The sequence below is a fragment of the Chiloscyllium punctatum genome, chromosome 46, assembly GCF_047496795.1.
Source record: "Chiloscyllium punctatum isolate Juve2018m chromosome 46, sChiPun1.3, whole genome shotgun sequence".
Taxonomy (NCBI): domain Eukaryota; kingdom Metazoa; phylum Chordata; class Chondrichthyes; order Orectolobiformes; family Hemiscylliidae; genus Chiloscyllium; species Chiloscyllium punctatum.
The window spans coordinates 17,535,513-17,562,968 of NC_092784.1; positions in this window are offsets into that span (position 1 = coordinate 17,535,513).

The following is a 27,456-nucleotide window of genomic DNA, read 5'->3' on the forward strand; positions in this document are numbered from 1 at the left end:
GATTCATCGACCTTTATGATAAAGACGTATCTGCTGGAGTACTAGAAATATCAGTTCTACAGTTTCAGTTACTTACAATCTCTACTGATAGCGCGACAGCGGGAGCTGAGTGCAATATGCATCTGAGCTTGTGGATGACACTGAGAACGAAAAGGCAGGCTGTTATTTAATGAAGAGGATTCTGAAAAAAGGAACAGTATAAAGATATTGCAGTGTTCCTGTGTATGAAGCATAACATCAGCATGCTAATGTAGCAAGGAAATAGCTTTGTTCATTATACAGGTTTGAGGGATGAAAGAGTTGATTTATTGAGTACATCTAAAATGGTGAGGCGATTATTAACTGTGGTTGAAATGAATGAGGGTGACATTACTGAAACGTACAAGATACAGAAGAGGCTTGGCACAGGCTTGGAGGGCTGAAGGGCCTGTTCTTGTGCTATGATTTCCTTTGTCATTTGTAAATAATGGCGAAAAGAGCCTGTTGATACTTGAAATGAAAATGAAACCAAGATCAAATGTGGCACAGCGAATGTATGGATACGAGAATATATTATAGAGAGTAGAAAAATTACAAGGAGCTGAAATAGTTACATTGCATCTGTCTTCAAAGAGGAAGATCCAGAAAATCTCCCAGATATACCAAGTCATCATGAGACCTTTGTAACTAAACAATAAAATCAGTTATATACAGTTATGAGGTAGTATTTGGAAACAGAACTGGGATGAGTATTGATAAGTCTGACAGACGAGATATAATTCAAACTGAAACTTCAGAGAAAACAGTAATACAAATGTTGATTGCAAAAGGGGCTACTGTATTTTTCTGTATTCACTTCGGAAGGATACAAATGCATTCAAATGATTTACGAAGGGAAGAAATGGGAGAGTGGAGGATTACAGGCCAGTTTGTTGTCATCCACAGAATGGAATCTGTTGCAACCTATTGGACACTGAGTAAGTAATAGCAAATTTCAAGAGAGTTGTTCTGCACTTATGAAAGGGAAGTTATAATTAACATTTTTTTCTTGAAGATGTCTCTTGTAGATATAAACAATCGCGAATCAGTGAATGTGGTACAGTCAGATATTCAGGAGGAATTTTAATCAGCACACACAGTAAGTTAGCAGAAAACATTAAAGCAATGTGTATTGGGAGGAACATATGCAAACAGAAGAAGGCCAGCATTAGAGAAACTACTGGAAAACATAGGTGGTGGTAGATGGTTGGTTGTGTGACTACAGACCGGTGTACGCCGGTGTGTCACAGGTTTCAGTGCTGTGTCCCTTTAAACGCCTTCATTTAAAGGGAATCCGAATCCAGACGATGAAGAATCAACTAGACTCAAAGTGTTCGCGTGATCTCTCTTTACGGATGCTGTCTGACTAACTGTGATCTTTAGTATGTGTTTGTTTCAGTACAGATTCAGTTTGTGCAGTAATTTGCTCCTACTATAAGTAAAGACATTCTGCACTGGTAACACAGAGAGTTCGGGAGACTGTCCCTGGACGGTACCTGTACAATTTTGATGTCTTGATCTAAGTAAAATATACTGATCACATATACTGAATGGGCATTCTCCTGATTAATCTCTCAGATGGCACAATGGTCTGATGAGGAGACTTGGTCTGGGATCAAGGCGGGAATCTGTGTTTGAAACTAAAAAATGCTGATTGTTGTTATATGAGAACTTCACGTCTGTTTACTTGGGAAAAGGAGGAGGCAGGCACAGAATTCAAGAAGATGGGAGAGTAAGATCTTGAACAGATTGATGTAAGATGTGAGCAGGGATTGATGGTTATAGCTAGTATAAAATTGGACCAATCCACAAGTCCAGATCAGTTACATCTCAGGCTGCAGTTGGAGACAAGGGATGAAAGGCGCTGATGCAAATGTTTAAATACAATCTGGTCACAGGTGTGGTGCCTGAGGAATGGAGAACACCCATATAGGAAGGGTTGTAGAGATAGAGCAGGGAACTATAAACCAGTGTGTTTCAGATCAGTGTTAGAGAAAATTTTGCAAAACATCCGTGGTGGTAGAAGGCTGTTTGTGTGACTGGAGAATGGTGTCCCTGATGTACCACAATGATCAGCGCTGTCTCCCTTATTATTTGTGGTATTTATGAATGGTGTCTGTGCGAATGTGGAGGGGGAGTGGCAGCATAATAAGTAAGTCTATGTTTGACTCAAATATTGACTGGGTGTTTGCCAGTGAGGAGGAAGTTCTTTTGTTACAGGAAGATACAGATGGAATGGTCAGATGGGTGGATCAATGGCAGATGGGATGAAACTCTGCTAAATATGAGGTGATGCACTTTGAATGAAGGAACCAGACAGGAGAGTACACAATGAATGGCAGCACACCAGGAAGCTCAGAGGGTGCTTGTCCATGCATCCGTGAATGTCACGGGGGAATATCAAAGGCTACATAAGAAATCATTGGACACTGTAGGCATAGCCTTTACCCATCGCGGCATAGATTATAAGAGCTATGTAGCACTTTTATTAGGCCAAGATACAATACTATTTGGGGTTCTGGGAGCCACATTACAGGAAGGATGTGTTTGTTCTCGAGGGGTTACAGAGATTCAACAGGATGTTCCCAAGCATGGAGCATATCATCTATGGAGAGATGTTTCCTAAGCTCCATTTGTTTACTTTGGAGCAGACAAGGCTGAGGATGACATGATTCAGAAGGATAAGATTACGAGGGAGATGGACAGGGTAGATAGACAGCAGATGTTCTTTTTAATGAAAGGGCCAAGAACAGGAGAGCACACGTTCAAAGGGAAGGATCTGAGGTTTACAGAGGAGTCAGGGATTGTTTTTCACCCAGACGGTGATCGGGTCCGGAATGCACCTGCTGAGGGGTTGTGGGTGGGGGTGAGCTTTCACGGGTCACCTCTCAACCATTAAAAAGTGTTTGGACGAGCACTTGAAGTGTCAGACCATTTATGTGTATGGGACTGATGTAGGAAAGTTGAAATAAGAAAGATCGTGATGTAATTTTGATGCTACACAGGCTATGCTTCTGTGATTGTATGGCTGTGGATGGTCAATCATTGAACAGCTTCAGACAGGAAGTAATAGGTTCGGACGAGTACATCAAACAAGCGTGAAACTTTCAAGCTTGTCAAAGTATAATATGTCAAGGAGAAATGTTGGCAAAGATAAGTGTAGCTTCCTTACAGTCCAAAACCAGCGAATGGAGAACAGGAAAGTGGCAGACAATGAAGCATCTACTTCAATTCTGGCTTCATGAAAGAAAAAGAAATGAAAACTTCCAAGCAATTCTTGGTCGACTGAGAAGAAACAGGAAATACAATCAAATCAGTAAATAAACAGTTTTGGAGAAAATACTTGGACTGAAATCTGATAAATCCCCATGCCCGATAATCTTTATCTCTGATTCCTAAAGGAGGTGGCCATGGGAATAATTGATACTTTGCCTGCTGTCTACCAAATTCCTGATGATTGAATTGACAGATTTGAGTGCAGGAAATATAACCCCAGTATTTCTAAAGGAGGCAGGGAGAAAGCGGTGAATTACAGTCTGCCGAGTGCCAAAGAAGCAATCAGGACAATACTAGAGTCTTTTAGAAAGAATGCTTTGCCAGGGAACTTTGAGAATTAAATTAATTCGAAAGTGATGAGCATGGATCAAGTCAATGCCAAATTATTGAAGGAGAATCATATTTGAGAAACTAACTGGGAAATAAATTATGTCGAAGTAATAGATGCAATGAATTTGGGTTTTCAGAAACTTTTTCATGAAGTCCCAAGCCTAGTGTTGTGAAATTGCTACACCTTTAACAAGGTCATGTTGTCCTTGTTTTTTTTTCATAGCGGTCTTAAAAGCAGTGTATCCGAAATGTCTGGGTTTGACTGCTCTAAAATAAAAGCACGGACAATAAGGAGAAAGCTATGCTAGATCTGGTCCTGTGTAATGAGACAGGAATAATTAATGGCCTCAAAGTTAGAAATCAACATGGAAGGATTGATGACAGTATGGTTGAATTTAAAATACAGATGGAGGGTGTGCAGATAAAATCCAATACCCGGGTCCTGTGCGTAAACAAGGGAGGCTACAATAGAATGAGGGCGGACTTGGCTAAAGTCAACTGAAAACAAGACTTTATAGTGAGAGTTGACGAGCAGTGGAGGACTTTCAAAGGAAATTTTCAAAGTCCTTAGCAAAACTTTATTCAGTAGAAAGGGAAGACTCTAAAAAAGGGGTAATCTGCATCGGGTGTCTCAGCAATAAGCGAGGCTACAAGTTTAAAGGGAAGACATGCAAAGTGGCCAAGAATAGCAGGAACCTAGAAGATTGGAAAAACATTAAAGGTCAACAGAAAGTCACGAAAAGAGCTATAAAGAAAAGCAGGATAGGACACAAGGAAAAATAAACACGAGCACAGAATATGAAAAGAGATTGCAGATGATTCCCTATATATATAAAATGTAAATGAGTGGCTAATGTAAATGTTGGTCCTTTCGACGATGAGAAGGAACATTTGGTTATAGGATATTTTGAAATGTCAGAGGCATTGAGCAGGTATTTTGTATCGATCTTCCTAGTGGAAGACACTAATAACATGCCAGTAATTGACAAAGAGATGAGGGTAGGTGAGGACATGTCCATAATCATTATTACGGAGGAGGTACTGTTGGGTAAGCTCATGGATAAAAAGGCAGACAAGTCCCCGAATGAAATGCATCCTCTCATACTAAAAAAGATGCTGGAAGAAATGTTAAGTACAATTGTCGTAAGTTTCTAAAATTTGATGAACTCTGAGGCACTTCCAGCAGTTTGGAAGACAGCAAGTGACACACCACTGTTTAACAAGGCTGGTAGATAAAGAAAATGGGGAATTATAAAGCAGTTAGCTTAATCTGTGTAATGGGGAAGATGCTTGAGTATATTATCAAGGGAGAAATAGCAAGGCATTTTGATAGAAATCGGCCCATTGCACAGACACAGCATGGGTTCCTGAAGGGCAGGTCATGATTAACATGTCTTTTGGAAATTTACGAAGACAATATGAGCAAGGTAGACAACGCAGTCCCAGTGGATGTGGTGTATCTAGGTTTCCAAAAGGTCTTCGACAAGGTGCCGTACAATAGACTGCTGCAGAAGATAAAGATGGAAGGTGTTATGGGTAAAGTATTAATGTGGATAGAAAATTGGTTGACGAACAGGCAGAAAAGGGTGGGTCTAAATGAGTGCTATTCATATCTGGCAGTCAGTGACTAGTGGCGTGCTTCAGGGATCAGTGTTGGGGCTGCAATTATTTAGAATTTATATAAATGAAGTGGAGTTGGGAGCATCCGTAATTTGTCAAAGTTTGCAGATGACACGAAGATGAGTGGCAGAGCAAAGTGTGCAGAGATCTATGAAGCTTTTTAAGAGGAACACAGATCCTTTGAGTGAGTAGGCAAATGTCTGGCAGGTGGAATACGATGTCAGTAAATGTGAAATCATCAATTTTCTTAGCAGTACCAGTAAAAAAGGATTAAGACATGAATGGTAACACGTTGCGGCATGCTGCTCTGCAGAGGGACCTGGGTGTCCATGTACATAAATCAGACAAGTTTGGTCAACAAGTACAGCAAGTACTGAGGAAGGCAAATGCTGTGTTTGTCTTTCGTTGCTGAAGGGATTCAATTTAAAATCAGGTAAGTTATTTTGCAGCTGTACAGGGTGTTGTTGAGGCCACACCTGGAGCATTATACGAAGTTTAAACGTCTTACTTGAGAAAGAATGTACTGGCACTTGATGGGGTGCAGAAGAGTTTCACTTGGTTGAATCCGGAGTTGAGAGATAATTTGATCATTTTTCAGATAGTTACGTTATTCTATATGCAATCCTCTTGTGTTTATATTTCATTCAGCTGCATCACTCCTTGAATACCCACCTTACACCTGCTTAAGTCAATGAGCAAAGGTTCTGCGCTACTTCCTTGAAATTATTTGAGAAGGTCTGTCCTGGTCCATAACAGTGTGTAACAGCTCGATCTAATATACTGGCATGGGTTGAGATGGGGAGAGTTTAAAGGAAAAAGTGAATCAGTATAAACAGTTCTATATATTTTGGATTGGCAAGCAATGACTCGCATGATAATCCAGGAATTGATATTTGGACGCCAGCTATTCAGAAAGCATGTCAAACATTTATTCAAGGCCATTGCATGTAATCTTTCCAAATCTGCTGATGGCCCCAAATTGAGGTTGTGGGTTGTTGATCAAGATGTAAAGAATTTCAAATGTGATTGAGACAATTGGAGGAAATGGGTAAGTAAGTGTCAGGTGAAGAACAATGTGGATAGACATGAGATTGTGCACATTGGTTGGAAAAATTGATAATGGTTAGCATCTCAATAGGAATTGATGTAAAACTGTTGCTCTGTGAAGAGACTTTTGTGTGTACTTTTGTTGACTTCTTCACGAAATGGACGGACCGAAGTTCCTACTTCATTTTTTATTCAGATAGCTAATCACTTCAAAGGATATAGAGTATACAGTGTTTGGGCAAAGTCAATTGAAGAGATGTCTGGCCAAAACCTAAAGTGGGAAAGCTCAATGTGTTGGATGACCTACCCCTGTCCCGATGTTTCTGTGCATTCTGTGGGAAAGCTCTGTAAATTTTGTTACAAACTCTGAGCTGTTAGGAAGGAGGTCTCTGAATGGTCGACAGGACTGTGTTTCCCGTTCACTTTTCCGATACAGAGGCTGGTGGCCAGTGTTCGGTCAGGGTTCATCCTTAAAGACCTCGGAACAATTTGATACAACGGCCTTGCTTGGCAGTTTCGGAGACCACTGATGCGTTTACCACTGTGTATCTGGAGTTCACATTTAGGCAAGACAAGGAAAGCACGGAAGATTCACTTCCTAAAAGTACAATGGGGAAGAAAGTTTATGTTGACAATTGACATGGGTTTCAATGTCTGTATTACTGGCACCAGATTTTACATCTAGATATTTTATTGATTATTTCTAACTTCCACCAGCTGTCAAAGCATTAACCTGGTCTAGATTAGTAATTCAGTGACAGTTCCACAGCAGCACCATCTCCACATGGGGACCTATGGGAAACCACACTGAGCTGGTTATTTCTTTGCTTATTGACATCTTTGGCAGAAAAAACTCTCATCAATTTGATTGTCGGGATGGGACTGAGGGGGTGGTAATTGGTCAGCTTGTAATTATTCCCCTCTTAGGGGATGGGACATAGTTGAGTAATTTTCTACATTGCCACGGAGTTGTCAGAGTTGGAGCTGGAATGACACAGCGTACCCAGGGACACGGCTTGTTGTACAGCACAAGCCTTCAGCCCTATTGCAGGAATGGAGTCAGGGCTCATTACCTTTGTCGTATCTACTGTGTTCAGCTGTTTCTTCATGTCACGTGCAGCTAATCGAATTGGTTGAAAACTGGCATCTGTGATTCTGTGGGTACCATTCAAGCAACACTTCTGGCTGAGGATGGTGCAGACACGACATATTTGTCTTTTACACTGATGTACAGGAAGGTTCCATTCTTTCGAGGATTGGTAAAGCAATAGCCTCAGCAATAGCTGCTGAGATGTTAGCCTAACAACACCAGTAATGTTCTGGTGACCTGGGTCGAATCCTGTTATAGTAGCTGGTGGAATTCAAATCCAATACATGTTTGGGAATAAGAGTCTAATGATGAGATCATGAATCAATTGCTGATTGTAGGACAAACCCATCTAGTTCACTGATGTCCTTAAGAAATGGAAACTGCCATCCATACCTGTTCTGGACACATGTAACTCCAGACGCACAGCAATGTGGTTGACTCTTAACTACCGTCTGGGAAATAAATGATGACCGAACCAGTGACGCCCTAATCCCAATGAACAATGTTGTTTTTAAATAATATTTGTGGAGTCCTTTTTAATCGTCAGTTGTTTCATAGTTCAACTCCATTTCTGACTGGATGTAGCAGAACTGTAGAGATTCTATCTGATCTGTTTGCTTTATAATCACTTCGCCCTCTATATCAGATATTAGTCCTGCTGTTTGGAATGTAAATACAGTGATCAAGTGCGGTAGCTTTAAATGGATTGTCATCAATTTTAGGTATACATAGTTCTGACCGAGTACATTCCTCAACTCGTCTCTGAAACATCGATCAGCTTAATGGGAATGATAGACTGAGGGATGATCCTGGGCATAAAATTACAGATTGTGATTCAATACAATTCCCCTTCTGTCCAGCTGTGATCGACAGTACCACATGAATTCCCAGTTTTATGCTGCAATTTCTGCATTGCAACTCAGCCGTTTATCCACAAGTTCTCATTGAGACTCATTCACCCATCACCCCATGACCTACTCTGGTTTCGGATGTGGTAACACTTCCATTTTTTTTTCGCATTCTCCTGAGCGTTTGTCCATGATGTCACACCTCTTAACTGTCATTATTCTCAAAACCCCGAAACACATGCCGCCAGGCACCACCATGGGTGCGTGGTTAGCGCTGTTGCCTCACAACACTCTAGACCCAAGTTCGATTCCATACTTCGGCGACTGTCTGTGTGAAGTGTGCACGTTCTTCCCGGGTCTGCGTGGGTTCCTTCTAGATTCTTCGGTGTCGAACGATGTGCAGTTTTGGTGCATTGGCCTCGTTAAATTGTCCATAGTGTTCAGGGATGCGTAGGTTAAGCCCATTAGTCAGGGGTAAGTGTAGGATATGGGAATGCGTCTGTTTGGTTCCGTCTTCAGAGAATCATTGTGGACTTGTTGGGCCGAAGAGACTGGTTCCAAGATGTAGCGATTCTAATTCTAACATTCATATGGATCTTTTCCCTTCCAGTCGTGCCACCTTCGGTTTTTAGATTGAATGTGTTTCCCTGTTTCTCTCCATGGTCTTCATTAAGAACTCTGTAGCGTCAAGGATGCAAGTCTTATGTTGTTTCAGAACCAATGCATTTCTACATCATGCACTGTTGTTCACTCCCCGGTGTATGGCGCTCCATGATGGACAGGGCACTTGAGCGGCTTGGACACACGTCTTTCGAACACGTCGTTCAAAACCAGAAATTGCTGGAGAAATTCGGCAGATATAGCAGCATCTGTGGAGACAGAGAAACAGAGACAGTGTTTCAAGTCCAGCGTGACCCTTATTCAGAACTGAAAAGGACTCCTTAATCCCTTGACAAAAATGGACGAGGGCTGATGGGAAACAGAGCATGTGGTGATGCAATGCCACAAAGGAATGAACTTTTAATTGTGGTGAAAGAGAAACAGATGTACAATGGGTGTAAATTAAAGTGTAAATGTGAGAAATGGTTTCTGTCTATTGAGCGCAAGATAATGAAGTGACACACAAGGTCATAGGGAAAGCAGGAAGCAGAATGTATGAAAAATGGAGAACAGCCATAAAGGGGTCAGGCTTTGGAATTATGGAATTGAATATTAACTCCTACAGTCTGTAATGTACCAAAGTATAAACTTAGATGTTACTTGAGCTTGGGTCGTGCTTCATTGGAACACTGCTGCAGCCCAGAACCGAAAGGTCAACATGAGAACAACATAGGTTATTGGAATGGGAAGCAAGGGGAAGGTCAGGGTTATTCCTACAGGCAGATTGGAAGTGTTCCTTAAAACAGTCTCTGTTTGGTTTCCCAAGTGTAAGGGAGAATGCACTCTGAGCAGCAATGACAGGAGACTGGATTGAACGAATAGAAGTGGAATGCTGTTTCAACTGGAAATTGTGATTGGGGCCTTGGACACTGAGGAGTGAAGAGGTGAATGGGCAAGTGTTGCACCTTCTGCAATTGCATGAGTAGGTGCCATGGGGGGATTGGGGAAGTGTTCAGGGTGATGGAGGAATGATCCCCGTGTAATGATGACAGTGGACAGGAGGGGAAGATATGTTTGATGGTGTAGTCCTGCAGGAGGTGATGCAAGTGGCGGACGATGATTCCATGAATGTGGTTTCTAGTGCAGTAGCAAGTGATGACAAGGGGGGATATATCATGTTTCTGGGATGGAGGGGACGGAGTGAGAGCAGACTGTGGGCGATGGGACAGTGACAACCGAAGGTCCTGTCCACCGGAGCTAGGCGATTTCTGGTTTGAAGAAAAAGGATGTCACGTCAGAGGCAGTTCACTGGAATGTGACATCATCAAACAGAAACAACAGAGATGGAGAAACTGGGAGAATGGAGTCAGGCTCCGCTGATCATGTATTCAGCCACATGCAGAAATTCCTCCTGAATGATTGAAAAGAACCAAACATTTAAATTGAGGATTAAATCTCACATGTCGTCTCAAGAAGGATGTGGAAATAGACCCAGAGGAAGGTCAGTGGGCATACAGGAGCAGACATTCAAGTAGATATCCCATAACGCTCAGCAATTATTATTTCTGCTCAAAAAGAAGGACTCGGAAGAAAATGAAACGCCCGTGGTTGACAAAATCTGTCAAGGATATTATTAAATCGCAAATTAACAAGCATTCGTGTGTGCCCAGATTTAGGGTGTATATTTCTGGGACCATGGGCAGATTCTGGGCATAGATTTCAGCTGTGCTTCCTGAATTACCCCAGAAACCCCTGCCATTGTGGTCCATCCTCTTCCCTGCTCATCTTCCCTCCCTGATTCCAGGTTATCCCTCTCCAATTACAGAGCACATTCTCTCACATTATGGTTCCTATCTGAGGCTTGTTGATCAGTCAACCTTCCCTGCACGAGCATCACGCTGTGTTTTGTGCTGCAACTTTGTCTCTGGTCTCAGTGTGACTCGGCCTCTCTATTCATGTTGTTTTACACCTCCCACTTACATCTCATTCTGGAAAGTTTCCTTCTTAGAGTAAACCTTATTGAAAACACCTCCCACTCCACCACCCCACCCCCCCACCCGCCTTTGCACTGAATTCACACTGTGATCCAAATTTCAAGAAGATTAGTCAGCCTTTATCTCACTCTGCTAAAGGCAACTCCATGCTTACCGTGTGGTATAACAATTCGCTTTCTTACTTGGATTTGGCCAGAAATACGCTTTCAGTGTAGGGATCATCCCCCTCTTTCGACAAAGGAATTTAAGTGTTTGACTTCCTAATGGCACTGGTAAGGATTTCACGCTGTCTTAGTATTGTTACTTTGAGATAAAACAAATCACAATATGAACTTTTGTCTGTGTTGTTTACCTGTCATTTTGAACATTGTTTCAAATTTGCAGTGCTTTCAATTAAATGTTTGTTCTTGAACTTAGTATTAGATGGACTGGAGGAGGTTGAAAAGTGACGTTATCGAAGTTTATAAAGTTATAAGAGGCATGGATTGGGTGGAGAGCCAAGATATTTTCCCCTGGAGAAGGGGGAAGGGGGAGGGGTTCAAACATAGAATACATCGTTTTAAGGTGAAAGAGAGAAGATGTAAAAGTGCCAATGGTGCAAATTCTTCATATATAGGGTGATGTGTGTATGGAATGAGCTGCAAGAGGAAGAGTGGTCGTTGAAGGCACAGCTGCAACATTTAAAATACATTTGGACAAGTATAAATGGGAAACGTTTACAGGCATACGGGACACGTGAAAGTAGATGAGACTAGTTTAGTTAAGCATGGACAAGTTAGACCAAAGGGTCTGTTTGTGCGTGATGTGACTGCATGAATCTAGAAAGCGAGGAAAAGGGGGAACAAAAGATATGATGTAAGTAAATTGGCAAGGAATATAAAGACAAGCATAACACTTTTCTGTGTATATAAAAAAAATTCAAAATGAGTCTGTGATCTTAGGTAGAAATGAAGTCTGGAAAGTATATTGAGGTCATTTGGAGGATGTGACCGGGGAACTGGCTACAGGCAACAGGCAAAAAATTACACCAATACTTTGCATTGTTCCTCACAGGGGAAGGCGCTGTAAGCATGTCAATGATATAAACAAAATGTTAATAGGAGGCAAGTTTCTGGACTATCTCTAAAGTGACAAAGTTTTTTTGAGAAACAGATAAGAGTAAGGATACACTGGTCAGCAGTAATTAATATTTTTTTTAGAAATGTGGTTACAGAGTGGCTGGTGGTACTGTGTGAAAGATTCCATAACTCTCTGGATTTCAGGAGTATTCCAGCGAAACTGGAGAACCTCCAATGTGGCGCCTGTCTTCAAGAAAAGAGCGAGACAGAAAGCAGTAAAAATTTAGCCTAACCATTATTACTGGGAATCTGCGAGAGTCTATTATTAAGGCAAGAATTGAAGGGCATTTATAAAAGCTTCACGCAGAATCAGCATGGTTTTGTGAATGGAAAACTATATTTTGCCTGCAAAGTTATTCTGAGAGCCCTGAAAATGCAACATGCGTACTTAATAAAGTGGAACTGGTAGGCATGCGGCTTACCACAGATCTTCCACAACGTATCACAAAATAAAGGTTCTTACACAAGACAGAAGCTCGAAGTGTTATGGACAACGTATTAGCATGGGATGACGGGTTGTTAACATGTAGAAATCAGAGTCAGAATTAATGGATAGTTATGATAAAGACATATCTACTGGGCTATCACAAATACCAGTCCGATGGCATCAGTTATTTACAGTCTATTCTGACAGCCTGACGGCGAGAGCTGAATGCAATATATATCCGAGTTTGAGGATGACACTGCGAACTAAAAGGCAGGCTGTTATTTAATGACGAAGACTCCCAACAAAGGATCAATAAAAAGGGTTTGGAGTGTTCCTGTGTATGAGACATAAAGTCAGTGTGGTGATGCAGCAAGTAACTAGATTGATACTGTACGCAGGTTCCTGGGATGAAAGGGTTGAATTATTGAATACATCTAAACTGATGAGGCGGTTATTCATTGTGCTTGAAATGAATAAGCGTGACATTACTGAAACGTAAAGGATACAGAGGGGGGTTGACAAGGTAGATGCTGAGAATGTGTTTCGACACCTGGGCAGTCTCAAACTCAGGGACAGAATAAGAGACATCGATTTCAAACCGAGATACAAAGAAATGTCTTCTTTCAGAAGGTCGTGAAGTCTGAATTTCACTAACCCAGAGAATTGTGGAGGCTGAGGTACAATGTTTTTACAGATGGGCTGGATTGGTTTTTGAGATATCAGCGAGTTGAGGGATATGAGGTGTTAGCAGGAGAGTGGAGTTGAGCCCTGGAGGTTGAGAGAACGTCCACTCCATGGTGACGTTTGTCAGTGTGGGGAATTGAACCTGCGCTACTGGCCTCCCTCTGCATCACAAACCAGCTGTCCAGCCAACTGAGTGAGAGCCTGTGTAACTGTTTAAGACAGAAACACTCACAGACAAAGGGCAAGAGAAACTTTCATAACAAGGAAAAAGGTACAATTCAGGTAACGGTCAAGGTACCAGCTGAGGATAAACATGTTCTCGACTGGAAATTGTGGAAACAAGTGTTTGGAGCAGAATGCAATAAGGTGACACACACAAAATAACCAGAATAATAATTGTGTTTAGATATCGACAACTATTAAATAACAGTATATTTCTGATTGATCTGTGTGACGCATGCTTACTATTGCATGAAAATAGAAAGCTGATGGGATATATTCGTAGGAGAGTCCGTCCCCATGGGAAATGCCTCAGGCATACATGCTTGAAGAAACCCAGATTAAAAACGCTTGAGTGTCGTCTAGTCAGTGACAGGAAGCCAGGGGGCTGAATTACTGAAATTTCCTGTAACATGGAGCTCAGGAGACAGTTAGATCACCCCCGATTTTATTAAATGGTAGACCACATTTGAAGGGCTGAAGGCCCTCATGATGGATTTCAATTTCGTGTGCATGCAAATTTAATTTAAAAAGAACACACTCTTCCTTCCCCTCAAGTTTTCCACACTGGTGCACTGTCATACTCCTGAAACTGGGAATTGTTTGGAACGTTATCTGGAACATTCCATAATCATCACTCTTCAGAGCATTCTATAAATGTGGGGGGTATCACAAAGGCTAGAGAAAGAGAGAGAGAGAGAGGAGTAGGATGTGCTGCCATGCTGCAATGAGAATGTTGGAGGATGAGCCTTATTCGGAGGTAGGTGCTATAACAGACATACAGTGAGTGTGAGGGAGCAGAGAGAATACGGTGACCCTTATCCTGATAGAGCGGGGAAGCCTATTGATGCTTGTCCTGTATTGCTGGACATTTATGCAGACCACAGATACTAAGCTGAGCTGGGTTGTTGAGCTCAGACCATGCTTGGTGGGTCTGGTGGTATGGAACCCTTTGTGAAGAGAATGGTCCCCCTCTCTACTACCCCATCCACCAGGATCTCAATGCCACTGTCGACAAACCCGTAGTGTCATTGCTCCTTATGGAATGCTAGAGCTCTTGAAGATGGTGGAATCAAGGGTGATGGGGATTAGGCAGGAACAAGACACTGATTGTGGGTGATCAGCCATGAATGAATGTTGGTGCTGGCTCGAAGGGCCGAATGGCCTACCCCTGCACCTATTGTCTATTAACTATTGTCTTATCTGCCATGCTCTGGCTAAAATGTGTAGGGCAGATCCGAACTGAGAAAGCTAAATTATTTGCCCACTGGCCTTTATTTTTGGCATCAGTGCCAGGGATCACGGACTATCCAGTGATTTCCGGCGATAGTGAGTACCTCCAGCCATGATGGGAGGGAGAATCAGGTTTTCATTGAATGACAGGGACACCATGCGGTGGTGTGAGTAGTTAATGAGGTGAGTTCAATAAGATAGCACCAGGAAACTAGCTTCGTCTCAGATAGACAATCCCTCTGTCACTCAATGAAAATGACACTGAGACAAATTAGTGTTAGATTCATCCCAGAGTCGAAAACCCTGCAGACGCCACTCCCAGGTACAAAGCTGCAGAACAAATCCTCATCAAAAACTCTCCATCATCTGAACTCACACCAATATCCCATTCACCCATCATTCCTGATAATGTTGGCTCATGTTGCCAGATGCTGTCGACATGTCTACATTCATAATTCTGAAACCTGTGAACCTATCTTTCCTTGACATTGTTTCTCAAACTCCCCCTGTCTGTCTATGTCCCAAACTACTTTTCTTTACAGTCATACAATCCTACTGCACGGAGAAAGGACCTTCAGCCAGAACTGGTCCATTCCGACCAAAATGTCAGTCCACATTTACTCCATGTTCCTGCACTTGACCCATATCCTTCTCAACCTTTCTTATCCATGCGTTTTTCGAACAAAATGCAGCGAGATTTTGTAACATCAAGAAAGGCCTCAAGAAATATTTCGCTGAATCTACCGTTCATCTCACTACGGTGGTCAGTTTACACAGAAACAGTTTGAATGTAGCTGAGAACCAAGAAGGAGGAGAAAACTCTGGTGGGAGATATACATCGAAGTAAATACTGCAGAGAAAACGTTGTTTATGTTATAAACAGGAAATTAGATAACCAAGAATTTTCAGTAAAAACTCAATGGGTCTGGTTGCATCTGCGGGAAGAAAGTAGAAAAGTGTGGCCCACGAAGAGCACAGCAGGTCAGGCAGAATCCAAAGATCTGGAAAGTATATGTTTCAGTCATAAACCCTTCATCAGGAATTCACTTCAGAATTCACTGCATTTGCATTGTCACTTTCTCTCAATCCTTTGTCGGAAGAGAACAGAGGCAATGTTTAAAATCTGGGGAGTCTTCATCAGAACAGTATTGGTTACCGATCTCCAGTGTATACATCTCTTTGTTTTATTTTAGATCATCATTTATCTTGCATGCTGCAGTATTAATGGAACACCTTGATCTGGAAAGGACGGGAAGGGGTGAGGGCAGATGTCCAGGCAATGTGTCAGTCACAACTTAAGGCCCTGTCCATTAGAATGTGAATCCTGAGATGAAGGGAAAGGAGGGCTTTAAGAGGGACCACGCTGGAATTCGACATCATCTGAACAGATGTGACAGATCCAGAGAAAGTGGGAGTAATCAGTCACTCTCGCGGATTGTCGTTAGGTGGCAAGTAGCTCCCAAAACTGCCTTAGAACACCACTGACCTGAGTCCAATTCTACCCTTTGGTGACTCTCTGTGCGGTGTTTGCAATTTCTCCCTGTATTTGTGTGGGTTTCCTTCGGGTGCTTGGTTTTCCTCTCACAGTCTAAAAATGCACAGGACAGGTTCAGTGGCCTCACTAAACTGCCCCACAGTATCCAGGGATATGCAGGTTGGGTGGATTGTCTAGTGGAAATGTAGAGTTACTGGGGTAACGTATGGGTGTGTTGGTCAGCCTGTTATCTGGAGGGTCAGTGTGGACTCGATGGGCCAAATGGCCTGTTTCCACGCGGCAGGGTTTCTATAGTTTCTATTTAGCTGTCTGTGTTTGGAAACACCTCACAGGATACTGCCTCCAAGTGCTGACACAATTTGGCTCAGAACAATGTTACACCATCCGTTTGTCTGACATGAACTCGATGAGCCACTCCTCGGCCCTTTGGCACATCTTATCAGGGTCCCGTCTTACACTGAGTTAACCATCTTCACTGTCCACTACCTTGAAAATTTTGGTGTTATCTGTAAACACGCTAACTATCCCTCCTAATATTCACATCCAAATCATTTAGAGAAAATGACAAAATCCATTAGATGCTTCTGGTACACTGCTGGTCACAGGCTTCCAGTCCAAATAAAATATCCCACACCAGCATTACCTTCATCTCTTACCTTTGAGCAAATTATCTACAACTGTTCCTGTATTCCATGCGATCTAACCATGCTTAACAGTTCACCACGCGGAACCTTTTTGCATGCTTTATTAAAGTCCATATTCTATTCCACAGTTCTATTTCTGTGCCTTCATCAATCTTATTCGTCACTTCTTCAATAAACTAAATCAAATTAGTGAGACAAGATTTCGCACATGAAAAGTCGTGTTGACTATCGCTAATTGGTAGTTAACTTTCCAAACACAAGTAAATTCTGTCCCTCAGAATCCCCTCCAACAAATTACCCACCAATGACATCAGTCCCACTGGTCTATAGTTTCCTCACTTTTCCTTACCAACTGTTCTTAAACAATGGCACAACCTTACCTGTGGCTGTTCCTGATACAAATATCTCAGCCAGATATAAAACAATGGCTTCCCTAGCTTCCCATCAGATTCTGGGGTACACCTGATCAGGTCATAGAACACAGAACAGTGCAGCACAGTACAGGCCCTTGAGCTGTTGATGTTGTGCCGGCAGTTTCTCCTACTCTAACATCAGACTAACCTATGTGCCCTTCGTTGTACTAACTTCCAAGTGTCTATACAAGAGTCACTTATAAGGTCAGAGGGAGTTATGCACCTTGATGTATTTTAGACAATAGACAATAGATGCAGGAGTAGGCCATTCAGCCCTTCGAGCCTGCACCGCCATTCAATATGATCATGGCTGATCATTCCTAATCAGTATCCTGTTCCAGCCTTATCTCCATACCCCTTGATTCCACTATCTTTAAGAGCTCTATCCAATTCTTTCTTAAATGAATCCAGAGACTGGGCCTCCACTGCCCTCTGGGGCAGAGCATTCCACACAGCCACCACTCTCTGAGTGAAGTTGTTTCTCCTCATCTCTGTTCTAAATGGTCTACCCTGTATTTTTAAGTTGTGTCCTCTGGTTCGGAACTCCCCCATCAACGGAAATATGTTCCCTCCTGCCAGAGTGTCCAGTCCTTTCATAATCCTACACGTTTCAATCAGATCCCCTCTCAGTCTTCTAAACTCAAGGGTATACAAGCCCAGTCGCTTCAGTCTTTCCGTGTAAGGCAATCCTGCCATTCCAGGAATTGACCTCGTGAACCTACGCTGCACTCCCTCAATAGCCAGAATGTCTTTCCTCAAATTTGGAGACCAGAACTGTACACAGTACTCCAGGTGTGGTCTCACCAGGGCCCTGTACTGCTGCAGAAGCACCTCTTTGCTTCTATACTCAATTCCTCTTGTTATGAAGGCCAGCATGCTATTAGCCTTCTTCACGACCTGCTGTACCTGCATGCTTGCCTTCATTGAGTGGTGGACAAGAACACCCAGATCTCTCTGAACAGTCCCTTTACCTAATTTGATACCATTGAGGTAGTAATCTGCCTTCCTGTTCTTGCCACCAAAGTAGATAACCAGACATTTATCAACATTAAACTGCATCTGCCATGCATCTGCCCACTCACCTAACTTGTCCAGGTCACCCTGTAATCTCCTAACATCCTCATCACATTTCACCCTACCACCCAGCTTTGTGTCATCAGCAAATTTGCAAATGTTATTGCTGATACCATCTTCTATATCATTTACATATATTGTAAAAAGCTGCGGTCCCATCACGGATCCCTGCGGTACCCCACTGGTCACTGCCTGCCATTCCGAAATGGAGCCGTTAATCACTACCCTTTGTTTCCTCTTAGCCAACCAATTCAATTCTCTATCCAATCTAGTACTTTGCCCCCAATCCCGTGCGCCCTAATTTGACTCACTAACCTCTTGTGTGGGACTTTATCAAAAGCTTTCTGAAAGTCCAGGTACACTACATCCACTGGATCTCCCTCGTCCATCTTCCGAGTTACATCCTCAAAAAATTCAAGAAGATTAGTCAAGCATGATTTCCCCTTCATAAATCCATGCTGACTATGTCCTATCCTGTTACTATTATCCAGATGTGCCGTAATTTCATCCTTTATTATAGACTCCAGCATCTTTCCCACCACTGAGGTCAGACTAACTGGTCTATAATTTCCTGCTTTCTCCCGCCCACCCTTCTTAAAAAGTGGCACAACATTAGCCGCCCTCCAATCCTCAGGAACCGACCCCGATTCTATTGAACTCTGGAAAATAATCACCAGCGCATCCACGATTTCCCGAGCCACCTCCTTTAGTACCCTGGGATGCAGGCCATCAGGTCCCGGAGACTTATCAACCTTCAGACCTAACAGTCTCTCCAACACCAAATCCTGGCAAATATAAATTCCCTTAAGTTCAGGTCCTTCAGCCACTGTTACCTCAGGGAGATTGCTTGTGTCTTCCCCAGTGAACACAGATCTGAAGTACCCATTTAATTCCTCTGCCATTTCTTCGTTCCCAGTAATATATTCCCCTGCTTCTGTCTTCAAGGGCCCAATTTTTGTCCTAACCATTTTTTTGCCTTGGACATACCTAAAAAAGCTTTTACTATCCTCCTTTATATTCTTGGCCAGTTTACCTTCGTACCTCATTTTTTCTCTGCGTATTTCCTTCTTACTAATCCTCTGTTGTTCTTTAAAAGCTTCCCAGTCCTCCGTTTTCCCACTTATCTTCGCTAAGTTATACTTTTTCTCTTTTAACCTTATATGTTTCTTTACTTCCCTCGTCAGCCACGGCCGCCCATGTCTCCTCCTGGGATCTTTCTTCCTTTTAGGAATGAACTGATCCTGCAACCTTTGCATTATACACAGAAATATCCGCCATTGTTCCTCCACGGTCTTCCCTGTTAAGGTATTGAACCATTGAACTTTGGCCAGTTGCTCCCTCATAGCTCCATATTTCCCTTTATTCAACTGAAATATTGTCACTTCCGATTGTATCCACTCCCTCTCAAATTGCAGATTGAAGCTTATTGTATTATGGTCACTACTTCCCAATGGCTCCTTCACTTCGAGGTCACTGACCAATTCTGGTTCGTTACACAATACCAGATCCAGAATCGCCTTATCCCTGGTCGGCTCCAGCACCAGCTGCTCTAAAAATCCATCTCTGAGGCAATCCACAAAGTCTCTTTCCTGAGGCCCGATACCATCCTGATTCTCCCAGTCTACCTGCATGTTAAAATCCCCCATAACAACTGTATTAACATCTTTGCGACAAGCCAGTTTCAGCTCCTGATTCAACTTACATCCGACATCCAGACTACTGTTTGGGGGCCTGTAGATGACTCCCATGAGGGTCCTTTTACCCTTAGTGTTTCTAAGCTCTATCCACACTGACTCTACATCCCCTGACTCGAGGTCCCCCCGCGCAAGGGACTGAATATCCTCCCTTACCAATAAGGCCACCCCACCCCCTCTGCCCGTCATTTTAAGATGGCCAGCTCCTCATCTTCTGTAATATGGACACTTTTCAAGATATCACCATTACTTTCCCCAAGTTCCCTACCTTCCATATCCTACCCGACAGTAAATACTGATGTAAAATATTTATTTAGTATCTCACCAATCTCCTGTAGTTGCACACATAGATCACTTTTCTGATCTTCAAAGGGCCCTGTCCTCTCCCTAGTTACTCTTTTTACCTCAATGTATTTGAAAAGTCTCTTTGGATTGTCCCTTACCTTATTTTCGAAAGATATCTTATGCCACCAGTTTACCATCCTGATTTCCCTCTTGAGTATTAGCCTACAGCCCTGGTACTCCTCGATGGATTCACTCGATCCCTATCCCTATCATATGCTTCCGTCTTTTTCTTGAACAGAACCACAATTCCGCTCGCCATCCAGCATTCCCGACACCTACCAGGCTTGCATTGCTCATGAACAGGAACATGCTCTCTCTGGACTCCATAATCTCATTTGTGAAGGCGTCCCATTTTCCTGCCACGAGTTTCTCCCAAACAGCTTTTGAAATTGCAAATATAAAACGTTCAACGTTGGCCAGATTCAATTTAGAACTTTACCATTTATATTAGGACTGTTCTTCTCCATAAGTATTTTGAAACTGGTAGTTACTGAATAACAGGCTCAAGAGGCAGAATGGCCTCATCCTGTCCCTGTGGAACAGACTCAATAGCCTGAATGGCCTCCTCCTGTCCCTCTGCAACAGACCCGAGAGGCTGAATGGCCTCCTCCTGACCCTCTGTAACAGGCTCGAGAGGCTGAATGGTGTCCTTCTGTCCCTCTGTAACACACACATGGGGTCAGAATTATCTTCTCCTGTTCCTGAGCAGCAGTCTCAATGCTCTGAATGATGTCACAAAGAGCAGCACTGTACAACGCCAATGGGCAATGAATTTTGTACACTGGTTTATTGTCTCTGGAAGTGTCCCCACTCATCACCTTATGCAGCTGGTCTGTTTATTTATCACTATCTCCTTTTAGGAACAGTGTGTAATATAAACAGTCCTGCAGTGTTCTTTCACTACTCCCACATACATGGAAGAAATAATAAGAAGATTGAAAGATTTATGGTCCATCCCTAAGCAATGCCCATCTATTCCACCCAGACTGAGTAAATGTTCCCTTTTATTGGGAGAGGAACAGTGACGTTAGGAAGTGGTTAACTGAGCCTGTTTGTTCAGTGACTGTGATTATTGCCTGTCTTCATGGATTGTAATTATCCCAGTGGAGGAGTTTCATGTTTTAATGATAAATGGGTTCCGTTAAATGTGTTATTCCACAGTACGAGTGGAAGCACCACCGACAGCATTAACAGGGATCAGCAGCTCAAGAGAGGCAGTGGGGAGAGATCAGAATCAGAGCACAAGTGTCTGGAATGTTTCAACAATGAGTCAGAATCTGAGAACATTAAACTGGAATGTTCCAATAATGTTTCATAATCTGAGAACATTAGGCTGGAATGTCTCAAGAATTGACAGGAGTTTATATTCGGATGTTTGGCTTCTTTATACATATTTTGATCGAATCCCATTATCGCGGCGGATCGAATATGCACTTTACATTATTCAATATTTTTATTATCCAATCCTGGCTTTCGTTGGTTTCCCTGGTAAGTCTCAATGTTCAGTCATTAATTTTATAAATCGTGATTGACTGTAAAACTGTCCTTTCATTGACTCTACTATCATTGTCGCTGTTATTGTTCCTGCTGAGACTTTAAATTCAAATATTCACTATACAAAATATTAACTGCAACAATTAACTTGTTAATTCATTCTCTTCCACCTCGCTTCTGGCAGTGTTACTCATGAGTCTCAATGTTGACCTGTCCAGTTTCAACTGGGAAACATGATTCGTTGTGTCACTGCCCTTGCTGTTTAAATATTGAAAGCATTGAGGTCACTATGTTCTCTTCTGGTTACAGACTGCATTTCGTTCCTCTGACTACATCCCATCCCCGGTCAATACTGAGGCTGAAATAGACAGATGACAAGTGGTGATCCCTTTGGCCATGAGACAATTCCTGACACCATACCCTGACCATTACTAACTGTAACTACTGATAACTCCAGCATATACTTCACTGGCTCATCCCGTCTGCTGTTTGAACCATGATCTGTTAAATACAGTCTTAAACGATGGCATTCATCTGTTGCTGACACTCACAGCTTCAATCCTGCAGAAACAAATCTGAGTCAATACTCCATGGCTTGTAAGTGAAATCACAAAAATATATCCAGGCTGGGAAGATAGTCTGGTTTACTGAGCAATTCACTGGCACAGTCTGCACTGCTCTCAATGCCGGACAGATAGTCTGGTTTACTGAGCAATACACTGGCATAGCCTGCGCAGCTCCCAATGCTGTGTAGATAGTTCAGCTTACTGAGCAATACACTGGTACAGTCTGAATAGCTCTCCATTCTGTGCAGAGAGTTCACTTTACTGAGCAATACACTGGCACAGCCTGCACAGTTCCCCATGCTGGGCAGACAGTCCAGCTTAGTGAGCAATACACAGGCACAGTGTGTACAGGTCTCCACGCCTGGCTGTTGTCTTGTCCAAGTTTATAGTGTCTGGGTTTGTTCTGTGATGCAGATTGTGAATTTGATGAAGTAAATTATGTCACCTTATCTGGTCATGTCTTTATTCATTCTTGTGATTGGAAACTCCAAGGTCTCCCTCCTCCTGTCCAACTGCCCTGTCTTTCCCCTATATTTCACCAATGTGGCCTATTTCTATCTTACTTATCTGTTTCTATCTTTAATGTGAATTTTTATGTCCCTCTGTATCTTTCCTTGGCCTTGTGTTTGGCTCCTTAGTGTATTGAGAGCTGACATTGTGAAACTCACAAACAATGAGTGTGTGTGGCCTGTTGTTCACTTCCCCGTATGTCACATGTTCCATGTTATATATGCAATCCGGCAGTGCTCTTGCACTACTCCCACACACATGGAAGAAACAAAAAAAGGTTGACAGTTTAATGATCCATGATGGATGGGAGGGATTCAGCAGTTTTGACTCACGTATTTGAAACCTAGTCTGTGCCTATCCACTGAACGCCGTGTTTGTCCCTCTCAGCTGATTGTGTGGTCAGCAACACGAGGAAGCCCCTCGAGTATTATTGAAAAGGAGCAGGCATCGAACTTGCGTCGGAGGCTGAGGGGTGACCTTATAGACGTTTGCAACATTATGAGGGTCATGGATAGAGTAAATAGACAAAGTATTTTCCCTGGGGTCGGGGAGTACAGAACTAAAAGGGATAGGCTTAGACTGAGAGAGAAAAGATATAAAAGAGACTTAAGGGGCAACGTTTTCACACAGTGTAGTACGTGGGTGGAATGAGCTGACGGAGAAAGTGGTGGAGGCTGGTACAATTGCAACATTTAAGAGACTTATGGATTGGTATATGAATAGGAAGGGATTGGAGAGATATGGGCCAGGTGCTGGCAAGTGGGACTAGATTGGTTTGGTATATCTGGTCGGCGTGGACAGGTTGGACAGAAAGGTCTGTTTCCATGCTGTACATTTCCATGAATCTATGAAGATCTTCTGACTGACTCCTGTTATTCAATCTTTAGTGAAGGTGTTGAGGATGATTTGCTGGAAGTGGTGCTGTGAGCTGCCCCAGACATTCAGGGAGATCTAAGGATTTGGTGACCCAACTCTGGAAGGAGCATGGGGACTGTAGTTACAGCTTCTGGGTCTGCAATATGAACAAGAAATGGAGCAGAGGCTGCAGAGAGGGGACGTTCTGAAACTAGAGCATGTCGGGAAAGGGATCTGCCAAATCTGTCTGCGTCTTAACGAGGGGACACACACCTGCTACCCTTGCACGCACATGTACACACACACACACACACACACACACACACACACGCTCTCTCTCTCTCTCTCTCTCTCTCACACACACACGCTCTTTCTCTCTCACACACACACATAGACACTCTTTGTCACACACTCCTCCCCCACCCCCGTGCATACACACTCCGCATTTCTCACATGCACATACACATAAATCTGTGGGTTGAATTTGAATTTGCAGACTTGTATTTGCAAATACATTTCATTTTGTTTAACAAAAAAACATGCACTTTGTAGGCAGTCAATCAATGTGGCATTTTATAAAGTTCTTACTTGAAAATAAAACTCGCCTGATTCCAGAGGACAACACAGACCGACTCCAAACAAGACCTTTCCTTGTTTCGGGGAGGTCACATCTTCGCAAACATAATAGATTTCATTGTGGAAGTGAAAACTGATTGGAAGGAAAAGGCTGTAGATGTTATACAATGGACTTCGGTAAGGTATTTGATGAGGTAAGCTGACGGAGAAGGTGAAGTTTCAAGGGGTCCAGGGTCTACTAGCTAAATGGATGGAGAACAGGCTGGGCAGAAGCATACAGAGAGTAGCAGTGGAAGGGAGTTTCTCAAAAGGAAGAACTGTTCTGAGTGGTGTTTCCCAGGGTTTAGTGCTGGGACCGCTATTGTTTATGATACACATAAATGAACTAAAGGAAGGTAAAGGTGGTCTGATTAATAAGTTTGCAGATGGCACTATAATTGGTGGAGTAACAGAAAGTAAAGGGGACTGTCCGAGAATGCAGCAGAAAATAGATAGATTGAAGAGTTGTGCAGAGAAATGACAAATAGAGTTCAATCTGGACAAATGTGAGGTGATGCATTTTGGAAGATTCAATTCAAGAGTGAACTGTAGGGTAAATGTAAAACTCCCTGCGCAAAATTGATGTACAACGAGATCTGGGTGTTCAGATCCAATGTTCCTTAGAGGGGCAGGTCGATAGAGTGGTCAAGAAGGCATACAGCATACTTTGATTCCTGCATTCCACCATTTTAAGAAGGGCAGAAAAGAGAAAGTGACGAAATACAGACCAGTTAACTTTTCATCCACAGGAGGGAATCTGTTGGAATTTATTGTGTACAAGAGATAACAGGTCAAGTTATAGTCGTGTACGGCTTTGGTTCGACAACATTTGGAATAGTTCGTACAATTCTGATTGCCACCTTACCAAAAGAATGTGGATGCTTTGGAGAGGGTGCAGAGGAGTTTCAACAGGATGTTGCCTGGTATTGGAGGGAACTGGCTATGAAGACAGGTTTGGTAGATTAGGATTATTTTCATTAGACTGACGGAAGTTTGGGGGACCTGATTGAGTTCTACAAAATCATGAGAGGTATAGACATGGCGGATAGCAAGACGCTTATTCCCAGAGTGGAGTACTCAATTTCTAGTGATCAGGAATACAAGATGAGAAGGGAAAGGTTTACGGGAGATGTGTTCAGAAAGTTCTTTACACAGAGACTGGTAGATGGCTGAAACGCATTGCCAGCGGAGGTGTTCGATGTGGTCACGATAGCGACATTTAATATGTATCTAGACAGATACGTCAATGGGTAGGGAGCAGAGGGATACAGATCCTTTGAAAAATGGTGACAGTTTTAGACAGAGGGATCTGGATCGGTGCAGGCTTGGAAGGACCGAAGGGCCTGTTCCTGTGCTGGAATTTTTTTTTGTTCTTGGTAAATAAGGCGCAAAGTGTCTGTCCATATTTGAAAGAAAAATGAAAACAAGGCTAAATGTGGCACAGTGAATGTGTGGACAGGATAATTTATTGTAGAGAACAGAAAATTGAAAGGGAGACGAAACTGTTACATTATGTCTGCCATCAGGGACGAAGATCCAGAAAATCTCCCAGAAATTCCAAAGTACTTTTGTAACTAAACACTAAAATCATTCATCCTGGTGACGTGGTAGTATATGACAACATACCTGGATTGAGGATGGATAAATCTGACAGACCAGATGTACTTCATACGGCAATTTCAGAGAAAGCAGCAATACACAGATGGATTGCATTGTGGATGACTCTATTTATCCGTATTCAATTTGAAAGGATTTAAATGCATTCCAACGATTTAAGAAGGGAGGAAGAGGGACAGTGGAAAACTACAGACCAGTTTACTTGTCATCCGCAGGAACTAATCTTTTGCAATCTATCATAACGAATGTGATATTCGACACTGAGAAAGTAATAGCAAACTTCAAGAGAATTGTTCTGCATTTATGAAAGAGAAGTTATAATTTACAAACGTTTTGTTTGAAGATATATCTTACCGACCTAAAAATAGAGAAGCAATGGATGCGATATAGTGAAATATTCAGGAGGATTTTTAATCAGCACATAGAGTAATTTAGCAGAAACGTTAAAGCAAAGGTATTGGGTGGAACATATACAAACAGGAAAGGTAATAGTTAAGTTTGCCTTCATTTAAAGGGAATCCGATTACAAACATGAAGTGTCAACTAGACTCAAAGTGTTAACTTACTCTCTCTTTACGGATGCTGTCTGAATCACTATGATGTCGAGCATGTGTTAGTTTCAGTACAGATTCCAGCTTCTGCAGTAATTTGTTCCGACTAGCAGTAAAAACATTCTGCACTAGTTACACAGAGTGCTGACGAGACTGTACCTGGTGTATTGTATATATCTTTGATGTCTTGATCTAAATAAAATATAGTGATCCCATATACTGAATGGAAATTCTCCAGATTAATCCCTCAGATAGCAAGGTTTTCTGCTGACGAAATTTGGCCCGAGATCAAGGCGGGAATCTGTTTGTGAATCTGTTGAACATTGTTAGATTGATATATGAGAACGTCATGTTTGTTTTACTTGGGAGAAGGAGGATGTAGGAACAGAATTCGAGGAGATGGACTGAGTGGCTCTTGAGCAGATTGATGTAAGATGTGTACAGGGCTTGATAGTTTTGGCTGGTGTAAAATTCAACACATCCCTAGGTCCAGATCAGTTACATCTCAGGCTGCTGTTGGAGACAAGGGATAAAAGGCGCTGATTCAAATGTTTAAATGCAATCTGGTCACAGATAAGGTTCTGAGGATTGGAGAACACACTTTATGGGAAGGGTTGTAGAGATTGACCAGGGAATTACAGACCAGTTAGTATCAGATCAGTGTTCGAGAATCTATTGCAGAAAAGATGTGGTTGTCGAAAACTGTTTGTGTGTCATTGCTGTGTCCCTTATTATTTGTGGTACTCATAAATGATATAGGTGTGAATGTGAAGGGGCATTGGGTGAGTGCAATAATTAGGTTTGTGTTTGACACATAGATTACTTGGGTGGTTGGCAGTGAGGAGGAAGGTGTTACGTTACTGGAAGATACAGATGGAATGGTCAGATGGGCAGATCAATGGCAGGTGGAATGTAACACTGATAAATATGAGGTGATGCAGTTTGGAAGAAGGAACCAGCCAGGAGTGGACTCAATAAATGGCAGCAGACTCGGAATATCAGAGGGTGCTTCTCCACACATCCCTAAGTGTGACGGGACTGGGTAATAGATTAGTTAAGAAGCAATTGGAGATAGTAGG